This window comes from Nuphar pumila, chromosome 12 (assembly GCF_984573655.1).
Source record: "Nuphar pumila chromosome 12, dmNupPumi1.hap1.1, whole genome shotgun sequence".
Classification (NCBI taxonomy): Eukaryota; Viridiplantae; Streptophyta; class Magnoliopsida; order Nymphaeales; family Nymphaeaceae; genus Nuphar; species Nuphar pumila.
In genome coordinates, this window is record NC_143260.1 from 32,353,817 (window position 1) to 32,377,258 (window position 23,442).

Here is a 23,442-nt window from a genome sequence, read left to right on the forward strand (position 1 = left end):
TGTTTTTTTGGCCACTTTCAATCTTGAAAACAGTTATCTCACTATTATGGATAACAGATTATGTTCATTTCCTCTTTACCCGTAAGGATAACAGATGCTAATTTTCTTCTGCTTGTGATGGTGAAATACTAAATTATAATGTGTACATATGCATGTTCATGTGCTTGTGCCGGATTGAATTTTTGGTCATGGGCATGCTCATAAGATGTTTCATTGGAGTAGTCTACAGAAAACCACCTAATTTGTCAGCTGTTTAAGAAAGTCATCTTAACATTTTGTTCATCACATTTAGCATGTTCACTAGTTGCAGAGAACAATCCGCACTGAAGCAATCTTTCAGGATTTACTGTCTTATGGCCTAGCTTCCCATTGTAGCATGGGTGTGCTTTTATAGTTTATATTCAAGGCTGCCATCGGTCGTTAAACCATTTGGTTGTTAAGCTGCCCCCATTATTGATTGGTTTAACAGGAGCATAAGATGACATAAAGATGGGTTGTTTTATAAGAAGAGGATGGAAATGTCATTTCTATACCTCAGGCAGGTGCTTCAAATGCATTAAGTAGGCGGTCCAATGTTAACCGAAATATTGGTCGTTCTTGATTTGTTCAAAAGAAAGTTGTACTCAATGTTGTCAGTATGGTTGCTAAGTGGCCTGGATCAGCATATTCGTATTGTATTGCCAATTGCCAAAACTTCGATAAACTGTAGGGAGTGAGTCGGCCCTTCCAAAAATCGGCCGATTGCAACTGAATCGCCTTTTTTTTGTGCTTTGCCCCTTTCCAAACATTCGGTGACCCCCCCCCCCCCCCCCCTCTCTCTCTCTCACACACACACACACTCAGCCTCTCTTGCATTTTAAGAGTCACAACGAGGAGTGCTGGTGCCACAGGGCCAGTATTCAATCTCACAAATTTCACGGCAGGGAAGCGGGGGATATTCAATCTCATGAATTTCATGGCTGGCAGGGAATGAGGGGGATTCTTATGTTAAGGGTGTTTGATGGTGCAATACAGATTGGACAGAACAGATGAACACATAACAATTGTACTCCGTCCAACATTGTTTAGATTGGACAAGAAGCTGTGTTTTATGTTGTGCGAGCAACTTGCACATATAAGGATAATGAGTTGGATAACTTCATTTTGGATCATACACCAACCCTGTGAGTGTTATAACATGTTTATTATGGATTTTGGCTTCAGACATGAATTTCAGATTAGATTTAAAAACTAAGAAAATTTAAAATTTGGGTAATTTGAGAAAATATAAGAATTATATTTTTTCATATGTAAATGCTTTAATCAATATCATATTGGATCTAATCATGAAAGTTTATCAAAAAAATATGAATTTTAGCTTTAAATATGGATCTCAATCTAAATGTTTAAAATTTGGGTAATTTGAGAAAAAAACAAGAATTCATATTTTTTATATACAATTGCAAAAACCACAAATAAATCATAAAAGTCTAAAATGCAAGAAAATAAATCATAAAACCCTAATCTACAAGAAAAAATAAACAATAAAAACCAAAGAAACCTTAAATAAACCACTGAATTAAATATAAAAAGCCCAAATTCAAACCCTAATAAAAGAAGATCAAAGAAAAACAATCATAATCAAATACAAGAAAAGCCCTGCTCAAATTATCATAACAAGGAAAGGGGTGAAATGGTGTTTCACCGGTCCACAAATGCATGTTCAGTGCCTCCACCACATCCAACGCTTGATGGACTCTACGTCCTACAAGTCCATGGCACCCTACATGACACACCATCAAAGACACCCTAAGGTTCCTTCCAGGTTAGGGATGGTGGTGATGGTTGGAAGGGAGGGAGGGGGTTAGGGGAAAGCCCATGTTATTCCACAATGTTCACATATTAGAGTAGGACATTTGCATAATTATTTAACCTATAATTACAAAACATGAGAAGGTAAAGACATTCACAGCACATTTATGAAATTTACACCATACATTTGTGGACGTACGTCTAGACTTTATGCGAGTTTTTTTAAATGATAAATGCGCAAAGGTCGTGACATTCACAAATATGTGATGCGAACTTGTCGAGCTCGAGTCAGAAAACATGCGAAGGTAAAGACATTCACAATAGACATTTGTGAAAGTTGTTCGTACATTTACGAACATACACCTTGACTTTAAGCAAGTTTTTAGTTAAAAGAGTTTCATTTGATGTCTGCGCGAATGTCAGGACTGTCACAAATGTATGAAGTAAATCTATCAAACTCAAACTTTTAAATTCTAGAAAGTTTGCATCGGGCTTACAAATCTCAAAAGATCCACACATTTTAGATGTCAATCTCTTGTATTGAGATTCAGGTTAGCCATGTTCACAAATACTTTACGTGAATTTCATCAGGTCCACGAAATGTTCATGAAAATCTCTTTTTGATTACCATCGAGGTGGTATCCCATGTGGTAAGAGGAGTCCTGTGCCAAGGCTTGCCTTTAAAAAAAAAATCTTCTTTTTGTTGAGATGTTGTGACCTTTGGATGATGTATGTATCTATTGTAGGTTTGCTTGTGAGAATGGCAAAAATATCAAAATTTCGAGCATAGGAAAGATTTTGGCAAATTGTGAGGCATTTCTGAAATTGCATCATTTTACAAAGAACATTGGTTGTTCATGCTTGAGCTTATTGAGGTCATTTCATGAGTTCGAATGAGCTCTGTACGAACTGAACATGAGATGAGTGGCTCATCTCGTTTCCCATATAGGAAAACAAGTGGATCACACACGGAGGGTCAAATGTGTAAAAAAATCAAAACATTAAAAACATTATAGTTTTTTTATTAAGGGGTTCTTTCCCCAAGAGAGTAGCAAACATTAACCAAGATACAATAACAAGAAACCTGCCTAAGAATGGGAAGCTTATTACCCTCCTAGGTAGTAAACCCTGGACGAGTGCCCTTAACTTAACTTGTAAAGAACATCCGTTGAGCAAGTCACCAGTAACAGGTGAGAAAGTTTGAAGCTTGAGAAATTAGATGAGAGAGTAGATCACATGATCAACCTTGTGATCTACTTTCACAAGGCAACAAGAGGTAAAAACCATCGCAGGTGCCAATCACATCCACAACTTCAATTTTTTCATGCTTCACTAACCTTGAGAAAGTATGATGATTATGGTGATTGTGATTTACAATCACGTCTTTGCAAACATGAAGTGACATCTTGTTTCCCTTCGTATTTACTTAGCAAGAGAGTGAAAATAATTTCTCTTACGTATACCCAATGCTTCAACTAATACATGAAAATGAATGCCACGTTTTTTTTGTCTATCACTAGAAGTCATACATAATGGCACCCTTTTGAACATTTTTCATTTTAATGTACCTATGACACCATTTAAGTGATGTCTTTTAGGGTGCATTTGAAAGCGTCCACAAAATGTTGGCTCAAAATAGTTGGAGGAGAAAAGGCGATGACGAGGAACCCTCGCTGAGAACCGACTCATTTAATCTGCCTGCCCGCTTATGAGGTAAACATTGAGTGGGGTCATCTGAAGCCCTAATCGAGCTGAGCAGACCCGCACACCTGGTGGGAGTTGAACCTTGGGTGAAAGAATCAGCACCTTTCCCCCATGCCTATTGCCACTCGGGTGACCCGGGCACAAGACTGAGAAACAAGATAAGCAGCTCGCCCTTCAGCTCGCTTGACTCATGAGAAGCTCAGTTAGGCTCGAAAATTGAGATTGGTGAGCCAAGCTACGAGCCAACTCGTAACAAGACAAAGACAATCATGACAAGCTTGACTCATTATAACATTTTATGGTGATGAATTTAGGAACAATTTTGACGCACAGGTGGATGTGGTGCACGATAATCCATATATGAATTTGATTTTTGATGTCACAAGACCATAGCCGAGTTCTGCTATGAGTTCTAGTGATATACCAACTGGGGTAGAGGAAGAAACAACAAACGATGCAACTAGTAGATTTTATGATTTACTTAGAGATGCTGATGAGCCACTTTGGAATGGTTGTGAGAGTCAAACTATCTTGTCTGCAGTTCTTCAACTACTGAATCTAAAGTCTGAGTTTAATTTGAGTCAATCATGTTTTGACCGCCTGTGCTCTATTGTGAAGAATATGTTGCCCAAAGATAAAAAATTGCTACAAAATTTCTATCATGCAAAGGTTATGGTCAACGCTCTAGGTATAGGGTATCAAAAGATAGATGCTTGTCCAAATCACTGCATGTTGTATTTCAAAGATCAAGAAAATAACATATCATGTCTGTCATGTGGGCATCCTCAGTTCAAGCCAAAGACAATATGCAATGGTAGCACGAGGTCAAAAGAAGTGTCATACAAGTAGCTTCGCTACTTCCCTCTCACTCCTAGATTGCAATAATTGTATATGTCTTCAAAAACAGCTAAACACATGAGATGACATGCAAATAAAGTTTGACATGATGAAGATAAGATCACACATCCTGTTGACGCGAAAGCTTGAAAGCACTTTGATCATACTCATCAGACCTTCACAATAGAAGTGAGAAATGTTAGGCTCGGTTTATGTACAGATGAATTTAATCCATTTGAGAGTAGATCAACTCCATACTCGTGTTGACCAGTATTTATCATCCGATACAACCTTTCTTTAATCTTGTGTATGAAGTGTTAAAATCTTTTCTTGTCTCTATTAATCCTTGGCCCGACCTCTCCGGGCCAAAATCTTGATGTATATTTAAGATCATTGATTGATGAACTGAAAATACTATGGGATGACGTTGTTCTCACGTACGATGCCCATAAAAAACAAAACTTTAATATGAAGATTGTTGTTCTATGGACAATCAGTGACTTCCTTGTATATGGTATGTTATCTGGTTGAAGCACACATGGGAGGTTGGCATGTTTGTACTGCATTGAGGATACAAAATCTTTTAGATTGATACATGAAAAGAAGCTGTACTGGTTTGATTGTCACCGTCAATTTCTACCCAGCGACCATCCGTTTCGACAACAAAGAAATGTGTTCCAAGTAGGCACAACTAAAATAGAAGGTCCACCTACAAGGTTGTCTATCATAATGATTTTAAGAATATTGCAATACTTTCTATATTGACTGACAGATGCCCGATGCCCTTCCTTGGATTTGGGAAGGATCATAATTAGACAAAAAAATCTATATTTTGAGAACTATCATATTGATCGACCTTATTGATACGACATAATTTGGATGTGATACATGTGAAGAAAAATGTGTTTGATAATGTATTCAATACGGTAATGAATGTCAAAGGGAAAATGAAGGATAATCCGAAGGCCCATATAGATTTAAAAGTAATATGTAAAAGACCAGAATTGGAACTCAAAGAGTACAATGACAAAGTACTGAAACCAAAGGCAAGGTACGTGCTTGGACCAAATCAAGTAAAGCAAGTATGCCAATGGTTGAGATAGTTGAGATTTCCAGATGGATACGTCTCTAATATTGCTTGGGCTGTGAAGATAGATGAGGGACCGTTATATGGGTTGAAGAACCATGACTGTCATGTCATTATGCAACAGTTGATACTCCTAGCATTTCATGATATGTTAGACAAACCTATATGGGGGGTATTGTCTGAGTTGAGTAGATTTTTTATAACATTGTGCACATCAAAAGTCATAGTATCTAAGGTAAAAAATCTCGAGGATTCTGTCGTCACTACTATTTGTCAGCTAGAGAAGATATTTCTGCCAATGAAGAAGAAGAAGACGAAAAAGAGCAATATGAAAGTCAAACAAGTGATGGAGAAGCATTCTCAAGCTAGTGAAATACATCTTGTAATACATACCTCTTTTTGATGTGAATGATTTGAAGTATTTGAATGTATTGAAATGTATTGCAATGACTTGAATGATTTGAATGTATTGCAATGTTTGAATGTATTACATGAAGTTATTCTTTATTTGATTTGAATATCTTATGTTTTAATGTATTGCAATATTTGATATGAATGATTTGAATTATTTGAATGTATTGAAATATATTGCAATGGTTTGAATGATTTAAAGGTATTGCAATATTTGAATATATTGCATGATATTTTTTATTCTTTGATTATGTATCTTTGATACGTATAGAGTTATGATTTGAATGTATTGTAACATGTTTGAATGATTTAAATGTATTGCAATATTTGATGTGAATGATTTGAATTATTTGAATGTATTGAAATGTATTATAATGGTTTGAATGTATTGCAATGTTTGAATGTATTGCATGACATTTTTTATTTGTTAGAATATGGTTCGTGGAGGTTACAGTGGTCGAGCACCCAGTGGTAACCAGTCTCAGCCTTCATCTTCACAAGCTGCTTTAATGGGTATATCATTTAACTAATTGTATACTTGATTAGTTTAAATGCACATTGTGTGAATTTCTAACTCATTTTTCTATAGATGATATTTCGTTTGCACATGAGCCACCTACACCAGTTGTTCATACAAGTCACAAGACAACGTTGGATGCAGGGTCTTCTCAGTCTAACACAAGATGAATCATTCAAATAGTGTATATCGATAATCGACCATAAGTATTTTATTTTCACTTATCCTATACTTATCTTATAAATATTGTATATTAATAGTTAATGTGTATCAATTCATGTGCAACGTGAGGTTCAAGCCATAAGAAGTAATACGAGAGATTAGGCATTCACTAGTTCAATGTCTACCAAGACTGGTCGCTCAATGAAAAATGTATCCGAAGGAGGTGTTGAACATATTATAGTCCTCATTCATGGTATACAATCATTTCTCATAGTTAATGTGTTTCATATTTAATTTTTTGTTATAGTCATGTCTACTAACTTTCTTAAAGTATTTGTAGACTTCGAATCGCTTCGCAACTACGATGGAGGAGCAAGACGCGAGGAAGGTATGGCAAAAGGTGGTTGTCAGTAGATTTGCAAGCATGCTGCACAATATGAAGACTGCAGCAAAAAAAACATCTGGCGGGATAGATGATCCACTGCAGTGGAAGGGCCATGACTCTCCTACTATCAGGTCAGATGTTTGGGATGCAATGTGCGACAAGTGGGCGGGGCATGAATTTTGAAACCGCTCAGCGAATGCTGCACAAAACCGAGTAAAGATGCCCGATGCCCATCTACACACAGGTGGATCTAGGACTTTTGGGACCCACTTGAAGAAAATGATAACTCATCAATATATATTGTCAATTTTATAAGTATTGTTGCATACCTTTTAAATAAATTTTTTATCATTTAACTTTGTAGGAAGCAGAAAAATGAGACATTGTGTCATACAAGGATGTGTTTATTGAAATATATAAACGTAAGACCATAGGAGAGTTCGTATCACAGAAGGCGAAAACGACAACGGTATATATTTATTGTATTAATAAATATTATAATATACAAGTTATCATAAATATTATAATTATTAATTATTAATCTACACTATAATCATTACTTTATATGAGTCATATGAGCAACAAATGGTAGAACGATATGGTGATGAGTCCACTCAACATCCGCCTTTTGATCCTGCAGCATGGGTGACTGCAACAGGTGAACCCAAAAAGGGTCGTGTGTTCGAGTTTAGGAGTAATATGAACACCTCACCAATCATTGCCTCCTCCAGTCATGACTCTCAGAGTTCTCCCACCAGCATCAACTCTAAGCATCCGACTGACCTGCCTAATTCTTGGGATGGTGTATGCCAGCTTGTTAAGGACACAATGCGTGATTATTTACATGAAGTAATTTTTGACATTGTCCGTAATGAGTTGTGCAACTTTTTTTTAGGACAGGGATACTTCGTCTGCAGGTGCCTATTAGGTATGAAATGTTTCATGTCATTTGTTTTATGTCGTTAGATTTCAAGCTAGTATATACATGATTTCATCACATATGAGCATGATTTCATCACTATTAAAGTTTGTTTACTACATTAGAACACATATAAGCATGATTCCATCACTATGAAAGTTTTTTCACTACCTTAGAACACATATATGCATGATTGAATCACTATGAGAGTTTTTTGACAACCTTAGAACACATATTTTCATGATTGAATCATTATGAAGTTTTTTCTGTCAGCCTTAGAACACATTGAATTCTGTTAATATCCTTCACTTTATTGCTAGCTACACTATGTGTAATTCACTCATATTAATTTGATTGCCTTAGCTTAGATGCATTTATATAATTTATTTCATTATATTTTGTTTATCAATACTAACCTTTCTTTTCTCTTGTAGGATGCTGGAGATAATCAGCGTAGAGGAGCTGATGCAGGCATGGATGAAGGGGCAGATCGAGACAATGAAGAAGATGACGCACAAAATCTTGGCGATGATTAGATTCATGTGTTGAATTTGTTGTACATTGTTATTGTTTCAAAAGAAACTCTTTATAAGTGTTCTAGTGTAAATAATTAAAACTTGGCAAGGATTATAGTGGATCGATAAATTGTTTATAGTTGCTTTGTATATATATTTTTTATGTGTACTTTTTTTTATTCACAGGATATATAAATTATATCACGAGATTTTTTTTTCGATATTTATATTTTAAACAAATTTTTTTTATTTTTTGCAATGGATATTATCTGTCGCTAATTAGTATCGGCTTCCAATTTAGCGACGGATTAGGGACAAATATTTATCTATCGCAAAACTGAATCAGTTGATGTTTTTTGAGACAGATTGTAAGCCATCGCAATTTCGTCGCTACAATAGCGACATATTTATAGTTGTCGCAAACCCAAATCTCTGTATATTAATGACGGCCTTGCAACGAATCATAGCATTCACTAATTTGTCGCAATTTAGCGATGGAAGTAGCGACAGATACGTTCCATCGCTAATTAGCGACTAGAAATTTATGATGAAAGTTACCTGTCGCTATTCCGTCGCTAATCCATCGCTAAACTCTACAACGAGGGATTGTCGACGGATTAGCAATGGAATGCGGCCATCGCTAATCCACAACTTTCTTGTAGTGGGGTGGACAATGTACTCTGGATCTACGACCCTTATGAGTCTAGTTGTATATCAGTCTTTCAATGAGCATGCATATGACACGATCTCAATGGATCAGCTGCTCAGCGTATATCATCGCAATGAGCACTTAGCCTAGTCAAGGCGCAATGACCCTTACGAGTAAGGTGCCCTTACAGACAACAGGAAGATGAGTCATTCTGGCATCGTTCCAACAATTGACATCGTCGTGCCATTCAACTGGCTCTGACAGCTCTTCTGCCAGCACTTCCTCTGCTTTAACAACAGGAGTGTGACGGTCCTTTCTACGTTGTAGAAAGCATTCAATGAAATGGATAGCACCTCCTCTATATGACAGAGTAACATGCTACATTCTTTCTGAGTTATTTTTAGATTCTTAAAAAAATTCAGCAGCACTTTCTCTCTTTGACAGATAAAGCGTGCATCTCTTTCTAACCATTTTAGCAGCATCTCCCCTCTTTGGCAGAGAAATTGCTACGCTTAACTCGAGAATGGGTGCACACCGTTGTGTATACTTTGCATCCATCGAGGTTTGATAAAACCTTTGGCTATATCCAGGCCATACGCAAATGACTTAGGTTTTTACGAAAAAGCAGTTTTGCGCAAAAGCGAAGTTTTTCTAATAGGAGCTTCATTCGTCAAGCAAAATATTGATTGAGGGACGGCAAGGGAATCACATTGGCGATTTGGAGTTGATCTCCATTTGAATGCTCATTTACGCGCATTATATTTAGTATAAGCAGAAGCCTATGCTTTATATGGCGACAACGTAAAGGAGTGCATAAATATTGTTTGAGGGGTAAAACCGAACAAAATATTTTACGTATATACTTGCAGAAAGCAGAGAAACCTTGGTATCATATGACGTGATGGCAAGACAAAATGCATAATTTAAGTGCATAATCAGAAATTGCAGAAAGCAAGGAGCCTTGGCATCATACGACGCAACGACGAAACTTAAATTACATTTAAGCAGGAGCCTTAGTGCTATATAACGTGATGGCAATCTCAAGATAATATGTGCGAGAATCAGCATCTAACGATAGTTACAAGGTGAGAGCGTGAACACCGAAGTGTTCTAGAGGGCTCAACTAATGACTATGGCAAGATACCATTTTTAAGCATGCATATATTGTGTATTCAAATATATATATATATATATATATATATATATATATATATATATATATATATATATATATATATATATATATATATATATATATATATATATATCCGATGATAGTCACACAACGAGCGCATGAACACCGAAGTGTTCTAGAAGGCTCAATCAAGGACTAAGGTCAGATACTACTTCAGAAAGTATACACCATATACAAACAAGCAAATACTTGAGAGAGAGAGATCAACAAAGCGAACTTACCTGTTGATTTACGAATGGCTCAGAAACACTCTTACTACGAACGAGATCCAAACCTTCCTTCGAGAGGTCAGAGTAGGTCAGATGAGGTCGACTTAGTTGAAAAAGAGGAAGAGCAGGTGAAGCTGCTCAACCCAAGTGGGTTGAACCAAATTGGGTCTGGTCTAAGTCAATTGGGTTTAGCAGGTTTAGACCTAGCCCAAGTAGGCTGAGTCTGGGTTAAGTGAACCAAACTAGGTTTGAGGACTAAAAGGGACTTTGACTTCAAACTCAACTAGTTTTAAGTAAAGTCAATTGAGTTTGGACCAGATCAGGTGAGCTAGGACCAAGTCAGGCAAGCGCAGACCCACTCAGGCAAGCTAGGCTAGGTAGGGGAGGTTTAGGAGAGAGAGAGAGAAGGCAAAAGGAGGGGGGGGGGCAATTTTTTCAAAGATGGTCACCTCCTTTTATAGCCAAGGTTACTTGGCCCCCAAGTAACCTCCTCTTTGGGAATTTTCTAGAAAAATCTAGAAAAGCCCAAAGTTTTTTTTCCCTCTTCTTGCCCTTTCCTTTTTGAAAATTTTAAGAGGTTCCTTTTGAGGTGGGGCCAGCATGAAAATTCTATGGGATATTTTGTGGGTCCCACAAGATATTTTTTGAGAAATATTTTTATGGGTCCCACCAACATTTTCGTGGGTCTCACAAAAATTTTGGGTTTTCACCGATTTTTTTTCGAAAAATTCTGAGTACACCATTCTCTTCGTATTGACGTAACTAAGAAAGTTGACTCATAAAAATCTCTTGATTTTATTAAGGGAGGAAGTTATGACTCCCTAACGGTTTGAGCATAAATTCGCAAAGATACAAATATCCTAAATATAATTGGTCTGTAGAAATCGATTCATTTTACATTTTGAGTATAAATGCTATTTCCTCTTGAAAATGCCTCATGAATTTTATTCAGAAGTTTTCTGAAAAATTATGGGTCTTACAATTGATGTGGGTCTATTTATGATGAATGTAATGAAGATCACTTTGATTATATGTTGACATGATCAATGGACCAGGCTGTTGAAGATGTTATCTGGTAAGACAATGTTTTTGAGCTCATAAGGATATTGTAAAATGCGTGATTATATGGTAACATATGTGGCTCAAGTGAAAGATTGTTAGATATTTCATGTGGGCCTACATATATAATTAATCACTCGTTATAAATTGTCTAAGGTGAAGGCTCATATAAAGTGATCTTATACGGTTGAGCCATATGACATCTTATAAAGTATGATTATAATAATGTGTAGATACTTTATGTGCCCTCATATGCCAATTTTTTATTTTATAATGAGCTAAATTGAAAAGAAGATTATAGAGTGGTTACAATTAGGTTATGGTCTTCAAAACCATATATAGTGGATGTTTTTTTTTTGACTCTCCATCAAGAAAGAAGACTATTCCTCTCTCATTAGGTTTAGAGAAGAAGAAAATGCCACCTATAGAGGTTTTGGAAGATCTAACACATCAAGATCTATCGGTGCAATAATGGATTTGGGTACGCTTTTGCATTATATTTTATTTATTTGTTTCTTATCTTTTCAATGATTTAGCATGAACAAATTTAGGGATCAAAAAATATGATTTCCCTAATCAGGAATCCAACAACGTTTGTTTTGCATCTCATATGATTCAAATTCACTTGTAATTTCATTTCATGCACACTAGCAATGCCATGTGAAAGCTAGATTTTCTCAAGATCCTGTGATTCTCCCTTGACAAAAAAAAATCTCACTTTGAGAATGCTTCTCCCTTGAAACTTGAGAAAGTTATTCACAATACTGACCTCATGACCAACTTTCTCAAGTGTGATGGCTCATTCCCTCTTGTGATGAAAGCAACTTTGCCAATGTGATTTTGAATCACATGAAAAGTGAGAAAATTGGCCCATAATGCGATTTTAATTAAAATAAGAGATTTTATCCTTTGTTTGCTTGCACATGACAAATGGGACAAATGAGAATACTTCTCTTATAATTTTGAGGCAATTAGATCAGGTGAAATGTGATTGCACCCTTTTCATGTGCTACTCCACCTGATCATCCACTATCTGTTGTTGGGCTTCACACCTCTTAGATGGTGGGTGATCAGGTGCAGCATCACACTAAAAGTGTCCAATCACATTGCACCTAATTCTTCCTCCATAAATTAGGGATAAGAAAACATGACCTTAGCATTGGGTTTTAAGCCTAGTTCTTGAGCTAAAAGTGATGAACACATGCAATTGTATGTTCAGGATCTCTATACTGGCCGCAATTTGTTATGAACTTATTGGCAGCCATGATAGATAGTCAAGCTATGATCTCAGGCACCTTCTCCATCATCCAACAATCCCTTTGGCTCTGATGTTTCCCAAGAGTAAAGATCGTCCACACATTAAAAAGTATGAAGGTCAAGTGTACAATCCTGAGGTCAACTTGCTACTCATGATTGCATGTGTTGCCTTCACCTTGGGGTTCCAAACTACAGTCAGTATTATTGTTGCATTTTTCTCGAAGGAGAATCAAGTGTGCTGCATCACCTGATCACCTACTATCTTTGGGATACAGCCTATGAAGCCCAACAACGGATGATGGGCGATCAACTGCAGCAACATACTTGAAGTGTGCAATCACATTGCACCCGATCTCAATTCATTTTTCTCACACACCCCACTTCGAGTCCCAGTATGCTTTAGGCTATACTATAGGCTCACAACTCTCTTTTTTTTATCACAGGTATTGCAGTGGTATTTGTCATGACCCTCACATCTACCTTGCTAGTGCTGATATGGAAGACTATGCTTCTGATCATCATCTATATTGTGACTATCATCTATGTGTTGGGTTTCCCTCCTTTGTGGGATCCATTGGTTCGATGCATATTCAGTATCACTGCAGAATTCCAAGCACGTCGCTTGATCTTCTCGAGGATGATTTGGAGTATTTGTTGGATAGAGATTTGTAGAAGTCCTCTCAGCTGAATGATGATTCAGCTGTTCAAAGTTTGAGGTTCAGCGATTTATTAATGACGATTTATGGTGAGTGCCTTCAGCTGTATAGCAATTTGTGGTTAGCGTTATGTGCTTCAGCCAGATAGCGATTTGTGGTATCGCTGCATAGTGATTTGTAGTTATCGCTGGATAGCGATTTGTGGTATCATTGGATAGCGATTTGTGATAAGGCACTTCTGGCACATCGTAAGTTATGCAAGACGTTTAGTCTTCCGCATTTAATGCAAGTCTCGTCCTCTATTTAAGAGACACACTAGGAAGAGAGCAAAAAGAAGGAAATAGAGTAAAACTCTTTTAGGGCACTGAAGGGGTGCTGTGAGAACAAAGCAAGAAGTGTTGTTGCACTTCTTTCAGGGCAGCTTCGTCAAACTGGTTCTTCAGATCATTCGTTCTTTGTTCTTCAGTGAGGTATGTCCTCTTGTTCATTTCATTACACCTTGTGTGTTTGTAAGGCTTATGCCTTTTGGCCACTTTGTAATCTTTGTAAGAAGGTAGTGGAAGTTGCTGACCTATTGGTCGTCGTGGACGTACCTTAGTAGAGAGAGAACCACGTAAATCGTTGTGTGTTATTTTGTTTTCGTTGTTGGTTTGTTTATTTGATTTTATTTCTTCCACTGTCATCGTTATATTGTTTCCTTCGATTCACACTTATGGGGAGACCCGATACATCCGTTTTATCCCCAACATCTTGTATCAAAGCCTTGGTTCATATATTTGTGTGTGTGTGAAGTCATGGAGAACAACATCGGGCGTATGATCAATTTAAATGGCACAAACTAGATGACATGGAAAACTAAAATGGAAGACCTCTTAGTTTGTAAAGATTTGGATGAACCCATTGAGGGTGTCAACGACAAACCAGAAGAGATGAAAGATGACGAATAAAGAAAGCTAGACCGAAAGATGGTCGATTTCATTCGGCAGTAGATATATGACAGTGTCTTTCATCATATATCCACAGAAACTTCAGTGCATGGTCTTTGGACCAAACTAGAGAGCCTTTATGATAGAAAGACGACAATGAATAAGACCTTTCTATTCCGAAAGCTTGTGAACCTCAAGTATAAAGAGGGTGGCTCTATTACAGAGCATTTGAATGAGATCAAAAGCATTGTGAATCAGTTGGCCATAATGAAAATCTCTTTTGATGATAAGTTGCAAGCTTTGTTGCTTCTTAGTTCCCTTTCTGAGAGTTGGGAACCTATGGTAGTCACAGTCAGTAACTCCACACTTGATGGAACAGTAACGATGCGCCAAGTTACCAGCAGTCTGTTGAATGAAGAGACCAGGAGAAAGTCATCAGGTCCTTCTACCTCCGAGGCGCTTGTGATTGAAAACAGGGAGAGAAGCAAGAGTAAGAGCAAGACTCGGGACTACCATGGCAAATCTAGAATCCACTTACATTCGAGCTCAAAGAAAGACATCGAGTGTTATTATTGCCACAAGAAGGGGCATATTAGGCCGGAGTGTAGAAAGCTCAAGCTCAAAGAGCAAAGCAAAATGAAGAGCTCAGAAGAAAAGCAGAGTGTCACAACCGCAGTCACAGACGGAGAGCTCATGGTTGTCTGTGATGACACCAGCATAAATTTGATTGGTCAAGAGACTCATTGGGTGATTGACTCTGGAGCTTCATTTCATGTTACCTCACAGGCTGATTTCTTCACTTCCTACTCACAAGGTAATTTCGGTAATGTCCGAATGGAAAATGAAGATGTGTCAAAGATTCTTGGCATGTGCGACATTTGCTTGGAAACAAGCATTGACTGCAAATTGTTACTCAAAGATATGAGGCATGTACCAGACACCCGACTGAATCTGATCTCTGCCGGAAAGTTGGATGATGAGGGCTACAACAACACCTTCAGTGATGGAAGGTGGAAGCTAACCAAAGGCTCATTGGTGGTAGCAAGAGGAACAAAGGCATGTTCCCTTTACACTTTGTAAGCAAAGATCTGCAAGAGTGTTGTGAATGATGTGGAGACTGACTCGTCCACAAAGTTATGGCATAAAAGACTCAGGCATATGAGCGAGAAGGGGCTACAAGTCTTGGTCAAGAAAGAGCTCCTGATGGGTGTTGCGGGTACATCTTTGGAACCTTGTGTTCATTGCTTCCATGGTAAACAAAATAGAGTTTCTTTTCATAAAAGCATTGCATCTAGAAAATCTCATGTTCTAGATCTTGTACATTCTGATGTGTGTGGACCTTTGAAGGTCAAGACACTTGGTGGTGCACTATACTTTGTGACTTTCATTGATGATTATTCTAGAAAAGTCTAGGCCGATACACTGAGAACTAAAGACCAAGTTCTAGATGTATTCAAGCACTTTCAGGCCATCGTTGAAAGAGAAACTGGCAGGCAGTTGAAGTGTGTTCGCTCAGATAATGGTGGCGAACACATTGGGCCATTTAATCAGTATTGCACCAATCATGGCATCAAGCATGAAAGAACTGTAAGGATGACACCTCAACAGAATGAGGTTTCTGAGAGAATAAATCACACCATTCTTGAAAGAGTCAGATGTTTGTTATCACACTCTAAATTGCCAAGATCTTTCTAGGGTGAGGCAATGAGGACAACAGTTGATCTTATCAACTTGTCTCCTTCTATTCCCTTGAAAGGAGATGTTCCAGAGAAAGTTTGGACAACTAAAGAACCTTCCTATGGACACTTAAGAATGTTCGGCTGCAGAGTATTTGTTCATATTCTGAAGGAAGAGAGGTCCAAGCTTGATCTAAAAGTCAAGTAGTGCATATTTTTTGGCTATAAACATGAAGAGTTTGGCTACAAACTGTATGACCCTATTGATAAGAAGGTGGTCAGAAGTCAAGATGTCGTCTTCTTGGAAGATCAGACCATTGAAGATATTGGTGAGTCTGAGCCATCAGAGTCTAGCACAAGTGATCTTGTTGATTTAGATCCCCTAGATGCACCGACTGTTCGTGATTTAGTGGAGAAGATGTCACCTCCCTATAATGATACAAAGGAAGGAAGTGCTAAATCATAAATTGAGGAGGAGCCAACACCCCAAGAGCCACTTCCTCAGACTCCGATAAAAAGATCCACTAGAGAGAAACAACCATCCAAGAAATATTCATCAAATGAGTATGTGATGATTACATATCAAGGTGAACCAAAAACTTTTGAAGAAGTTTTGTAGGATGAAAACAAGTCTGAGTGGTTTAAGGCAATGAAAGAAGAAATAGATTCATTGCATGAGAATCACACCTTTGATTTGGTAAAGACACCTAAAGGGAAGAAGGTGTTGAAGAACAAATGAGTCTTCAAGCAGAAGACTGATGAAAACAACTCTCAACCTAGATGCAAGGCACATCTTGTTGTGAAAGGTTTTGCTCAGAAGAAGGGAGTTGATTTTGATGAGATCTTATCACCAGTTGCGAAGATGTCCTCCATTTGAACTGTGCACGGTATAGCTGCAAGCATAAATTTGGAAGTAGAGCAGCTTGATGTAAAGACTGTATTTCTGCATGGTGACTTGGAATAAGAGATTTATATGGAGCAACATGAGAGCTTCATTGACAAAGAGCACCTAGTCTGCAAGCTGAAGAAGAGCTTGTATGGATTGAAGCACGCACTAAGACAGTGGTATAAGAAATTCGATTCTTTTATGACTGAGCATGAATATTCAAGAACCACCACAGACCATTGTATTTGTGAAGAAAATTTTATATGGTAATTTTATTATTCTCTTGCTTTATGTGGATGATATGCTGATTGTGAGCCAAAACATCAGCAGGATTACCAAGTTGAAGTTGGAGCTGGGTGAGACCTTTGCCATGAAGGATTTAGGATCAGCAAAGCAGATTCTTGGGATGAGAATCATTCATGACAAATCACATGGGCTGATTTGGTTATCTCAAGAGAAGTATATCAGAAAGGTTCTTGAGAGGTTCAACATGGACAAAGCAAAGCATGTTAATTGTCCATTTGCAGGCCATTTCAAACTTATCTCAAGACAATGTCCTGCAAATGATGAAGAAGGAATCAAGATGCAGAAAATTTTCTATGCTTCGACAATAGGTTCGTTGATGTATGCTATGGTCTGTACTCGACCAGACATAGCCCATGTTGTTGGAGTTGTTAGTCGATTTTTGTTAAATCTAGGGAAAGAACATTGGGCAGCAGTGAAATGGATTCTGAGGTATCTTCAGGGCACTTTGAAGATGAGTCTGTGCTTTGGAAAGGGTGAACCTATTCTTGAAGGGTTCACAGATTCTGATATGGCTGGTGATGTAGACAATAGAAAGTCTACTTTTGGGTATTTGATTGCTTTTGCAGGGAAAACAGTTGCATGACAGTCAAAATTACAGAAATGCGTAGCTCTCTCCGCTACAGAAGCTGAGTTCATCGCCATTACAGAAGCCAATAAATAATTGTTGTGGGTGAAGAAATTCTTGCAAGAGTTGGGCTTGAAGCAAGAAGAATATGTCTTCACTGTGATAGCCAGAGTGCGATTCACTTGAGTAAGAATTTCTCATTTTATTCAAGATCGAAACATGTTGATGTTTGATACCACTGGATTCGAGATGTCTTGAATGAAAATTTGCTGTAATTGGAGAAAGTGCATACTGATGACAATACATCAGATATGCTGACTAAGTCATTGCCCAAGGACAAGCATGAAAAGTGTTGATTCCTAGCAGGAATAAAAAAAGCTTCGACATAAGTCGGGAAGAGGGAGAATTGTTGGGTTTCCCTCTCTTGTGGGATCCATTGGTTCGATGCACATTCAGTATCGCTACAGAATTCTAAGCACATCGCTTGATCTTCTAGAGGACGATTTGGAGTATTCGATGGACAACGATTTGTAGAAGTCCTCTCAACTGAATAATGATTCAGCTATTCAGAGTTTGAGGTTCAGCGATTTGTCGATGACGATTTGTGGTGAGTGCCTTCAGCTGTATAGCGATTTGCGGTTAGCGTTATGTGCTTCAGCCGAATGACGATTTGTGGTTATTGCTGGATAGCGATTTGTGGTTATCGCTGGATAGCGATTTGTGATAAGGCACATCATAAGTTGTGAAAGACGTTTAGTCTTCCGTATTTAATGTGAGTCTCATCCTCTATTTAAGGGACGCATCAGGAAGAGAGCAAAAAGAAGGAAAGAGAGAAAAACTCTTTTAGGGCACCGAAGAGGTGCAATGAGAACAAAGCAAGAAGTGTTGTTGCACTTCTTTCAGGACAGCTTCGTCAAGCTGGTTCTTCAGATGATTCGTTCTTTGTTCTTCAGTGAGGTATATCCTCTTGTTCATTTTGTTACACCTTGTGTGTTTGTAAGGCTTATGCCTTTTGGCCATTTTGTAATTTTTGTAAGAAGATAGTAGAAGTTGCTAACCTATTGGTCGTCGTGGACGTACCTCAGTAGAGAGGGAACCATGTAAATCGTTGTGTGCTATTTTGTTTCCGTTGTTGGTTTGTTTCTTTGGTTTTATTTCTTCCACTGTCATTGTTGTATTGTTTTCTTTGATTCACACTTGTGGGGAGACTCGATACGTCCGTTTTATCCCCAACACTCTATTGAGTGCTTCTACCTCAAGTTCGACCAAGGAGGTTACCTTCCATTAGCATTCACCACCGTATTGAGGTTCATCATGTTCATATAGATCTAACGAGCTGCAAAACAAGGTTTGGCCGCAAAAGATCAAGGAACTTGCCACCAATTCGAGCTTCCAGCACCTTCCGGGCTTAGGCCTACTCTACTTCGAGCTTGTCCATGGTATCCCTCTTGTCTTCAACCACTATGCGTCCTATGTGCCTGCTTTGCACTCAGTCCTCATCTTCGTCTCGATCATATCTTTGTCGATAAGCAAAGTACCGGCTGACGAGCGCTTTTTTTTTTGGTGCGTCGAGCCGCGGGGACTCAGTTGTGTTCCGCTGCGGTCAGGTACAACTACACTGACTTGAGGAGCGAGCGGGATTTGCTCGAGCGATAGATGTTGGAGAAGTTGAGGGAGTTCATAAGGGATGAGGCAGCAATAGCACTGAAAGCCATGGTTATAGACTCACCACCAACAGCAGCAGATGGAAGCAGCTACTATGGTGAAGTAGAGGAGGTGGACTCGATGTCAGTAGAGGAGGAGATTGCATTGGTGGAGAAGGCAAAGTTCAATGGTGTAGTCTACCTGTTGGGAGAGAGTGAGTGAGGTAGTGGCAAGGGAAGGCTCAGAATTTGTGAAGAGGATGGTGATTGATTATGCCTATAACGCCATAAGGAGGTACGTGAGGCAGGATGATGAGGTTTTGGTCATTCCCCATCAACATCTTCTCAAAGTGGGAATGATATACGAGCTACAAATAGCTTTGATGTGCTCAATATATGTGGAATTGCTAAGGCTGAATGCTGATCATGGTCATTCTCATCATACAACTTTCGTGAGGTTAAAAAGTAGGAGGTTGGTGTGGAATCTCATGGTTGTTGGGAATTATGTTAAGTCTTTGGTTGCTCAAGAGTTGTGATTTTAAGTAGGCTTAAGAATTGTCTTTGAGTTGTTTTGTGCTACTTGTTCCCTTCACTTCTGTCTGTCGATGTGGGTGTCACAAATTCTGTTCTTTGAAATGGAAAAAAGAAATTCTGTTGTTATGCTCTACCAACTCTGTTATTCCCTTACCAACGGGGCTCTGTTGGACATTATCAGTTATGGGTCCAACCCACGAATGTGACCCTGTTTGACACCCTCCTAGTGGGTCACGTTAGTGACCACGTAATGGGGTACACCACAACAAAGCAACAGATTAGCGACGACCGCATTTCGTCGCTAATCTGTCGCTAACAGGCGTAGAGACGGATTAGCAACGACTAGGCGACGATATGCTTACGTCGCGAATTTTTCGACGCTAACTGGCGACAGAATAAATTCGTCGCCAGGTCCGTCGCTAATTGCGACGGACTAACGAGCGATGTATTCCGTCGCCAATCTGCCGTTACTAAACGGCGACCTCGGTTTGGCGATGGATTTACGTCCGTCGCTAAGACGTCGCTAGATTTATATACATACCGACGGATGTTTCCGTTGCTAATCCGTTGCAAACACGAAAAAAAAAAAATTTATTTGAAAATTAAATACCAAGAATGGTACAATTTATATTTCCGGTACAATTTATATTTCCAGTAAATAAAAAACAAACTACACTAAAAAATTCCATATAAAGGAATCTACAACAATTAATCGTTCCACGTTAAAATTAACGAGTTTAATTATTTATAATTCAGCAATTACAATTAGGAAACATAAAAAAATAGAACTTCTTCAACACAGTTCTCTAATCATCGCCAAGATTTTGTGCGTCTTCTTGTTCATTGCCTTTATCTGTCCCTTCAGCTCCGCTACACTGATTATCGCTAGCAGCCTACACAAGAAAAGAACAGTTAGTATTGATAAACAAAATATAATGAAATAAATTACACACTATATTTGATTCTATCATGTGCTCATGTGTCTTCTAAGGCAATAAAAAACTCTATATGTGATTCTATCATGCTCATATGTGTGCTAAGGCAGTCCAAAAATTGAATATGTGATTATAGCATGCTCATATGTGTTCTAAGGCAGCTAGAAAAACTCTATATGTGATTCTACCATGCTCAGATGTGCTTTAAGGCAGGCAAAAAGCTATATATGTGATTCGATCATGCTCGTATGTGTGCTAAGGCAGTCAAAAAATTGAATATGTGATTATATTATGCTCATATGTGCTCTAAGGCAGGCAAAGCAAAAAACTTTATATGTGATTCTATCATGAATGATATATGTTCTAAGGCAGTAAAAAAACTCTATATGTGATTTTGGCATGCTCACATGTGTTTTAAGGTAGTCAAAAAACTGAATATGTGATTATAACATGCTCATATGTGTTCTTAGGCAATCAAAAAACTGAATATTTGATTATAAAATGCTCATATGTGTTCTAAGGCAGTCAAAAAAACTTTATATGTAATTCTATCATGCTCATATGTACTCTAAGGCAGACAAAAAACTTTATATGTGATTATAGCATGCTCATATGTGCTCTAAGGCAATAAAAAAAACTCTATATGTGATTTTATCATGCTCATATGTGCTCTAAGGCAGACAAAAAGTTATATATGTGATTCTATCATGCTCATATGTGTGCTAAGACAGTCAAAAAATTGAATATGTGATTATACCTGAGAAGGACCTGCAATCGAAGATCCTCTATTCAGCACAATACTGGTGATCTCATCTCGAAGAAAGGGGGCGACGATGTCATGAAAGTAGTCATGCATTGTGTCCTTAATGATCTGGCGTACATCATCACCGGAAAGAATAGGCTGCTGCTTGGAGCTTATGTCAGCGAAAGTAGCTTGTGAGCCGTAACTGGAAGAAGCAATAACTGGTGAAGTGTTCAGATTACTCCCAAACCAGAACACACGACCTTTTTTGGGTTCACCTGTTGCAGTCACCCATGCTACAGGATCAAATGATGGATGCTGAGTAACATCATCGCCATATCGCTCTACCATCTGTTGCTCATATGCCTCCTAAAAAATAATGTTTAAAGTATGCATTAATAATTAATGACAACATTATGATAACTTGCATATTGCAATGATTATTAATAGAATAAATACATACTGTTGTTGTTCTCACCTTCTTTGATACGAAGACTCCCGTGGTCTTCTGTTTATGTGTTTCAACAAACACATCCTTATATGGTACAATGTCTCCTTTTTCTGCTTCCTGCGAAGTTAAAGGACAAAAGATTTAGTACACAAGTTTGCAACAATACTTATAAAATTAATATTATATATTGATGAGTTACCATTTTCTTCAGGTGGCTCCCAAATGTCTTAGATCCACCTATGTGTAGATGGGCTTCAGGCATTTTCGCTCGATTTTGTGCAGCCTTCGCATAGTGATTTTGAAATGCATCTCCCGCCCACTTATCGCACATTTCATCCCAGTAGTCTCTCCTGATAGTAATAGGGTCATGGCCCTTCCACTGTAGTGGATCATCTACTACGCCAGATGCTTTTTTTGTTGCAGTCTTCATAGTGTGCAGCATGTCTGCAAATCGATTTACAGCCACCTTCTGCCACACCTTCCTTGCATCATTTTCTTCCACCGTAGTTGTGAAGCGATTCGAAACCTACAAATATTTTCAGAGAGTTAGTAGACATTACTTAAAATAATTAAATATGAAACACATTAACTACGAGGAACAACTGTATACCGTAAATGAGGACCACAATATGTCTAACACCTCCTTTGGGTACTCTTTCCATTGAGCAATCGGTCCTAGTAGATGTTGAAGAAGTGAATTCATAATCTCCCGTACTACTTCTTGTGGCTCAAACCTCGTGCTTCATATGAATTGTTACACGGTAAATATCAATATAAAATATTTATAAGATATGCAATAATTGAAAACGAAATACTTACGGTCGATTATCGATATATACTATTCGAATGAGTCTTCTTGTGCCAGACTGAGATGATCATGCTTCCTGTGTTGGCTTATGACTTGTTTGATCAACTGGTGTAGGTGGGTCGTGTACAGGCGAAACATCATCTATAAAAAATTACGTTAGACTTTTTCAGAATACGCATTTGAACTAATCAAGCATCCCATTAGTTAAATGATATACCTATCACAGAAGCCCGTGAAGATGAAGGCTGGGCCTGGCTACTACTAGATGAGCGACCACTGTAACCTCCACGAACCATATTCTAACAAATAACATATGTCATACAATACATTCAAGTCATTCACATCAAGTATTACAATACATTCAAGTCATTCGCATCAAGTATTACAATAATTCAAATCATTCGCATCAAGTATTATAATAATTTAAATCATTCACATCAAGTATTGCAATACATTCAAATGATTCACATCAAGTATTACAATACATTCAAATCATTCATATCAGGTACTGCAATGCATTCAAGTCATTCACATCAAGCATTGCAATGCATTCAAATCATTCATATCAAGTATCACAATGCATTCAAATAATTCAAATCATTCACATCAAGTATGGA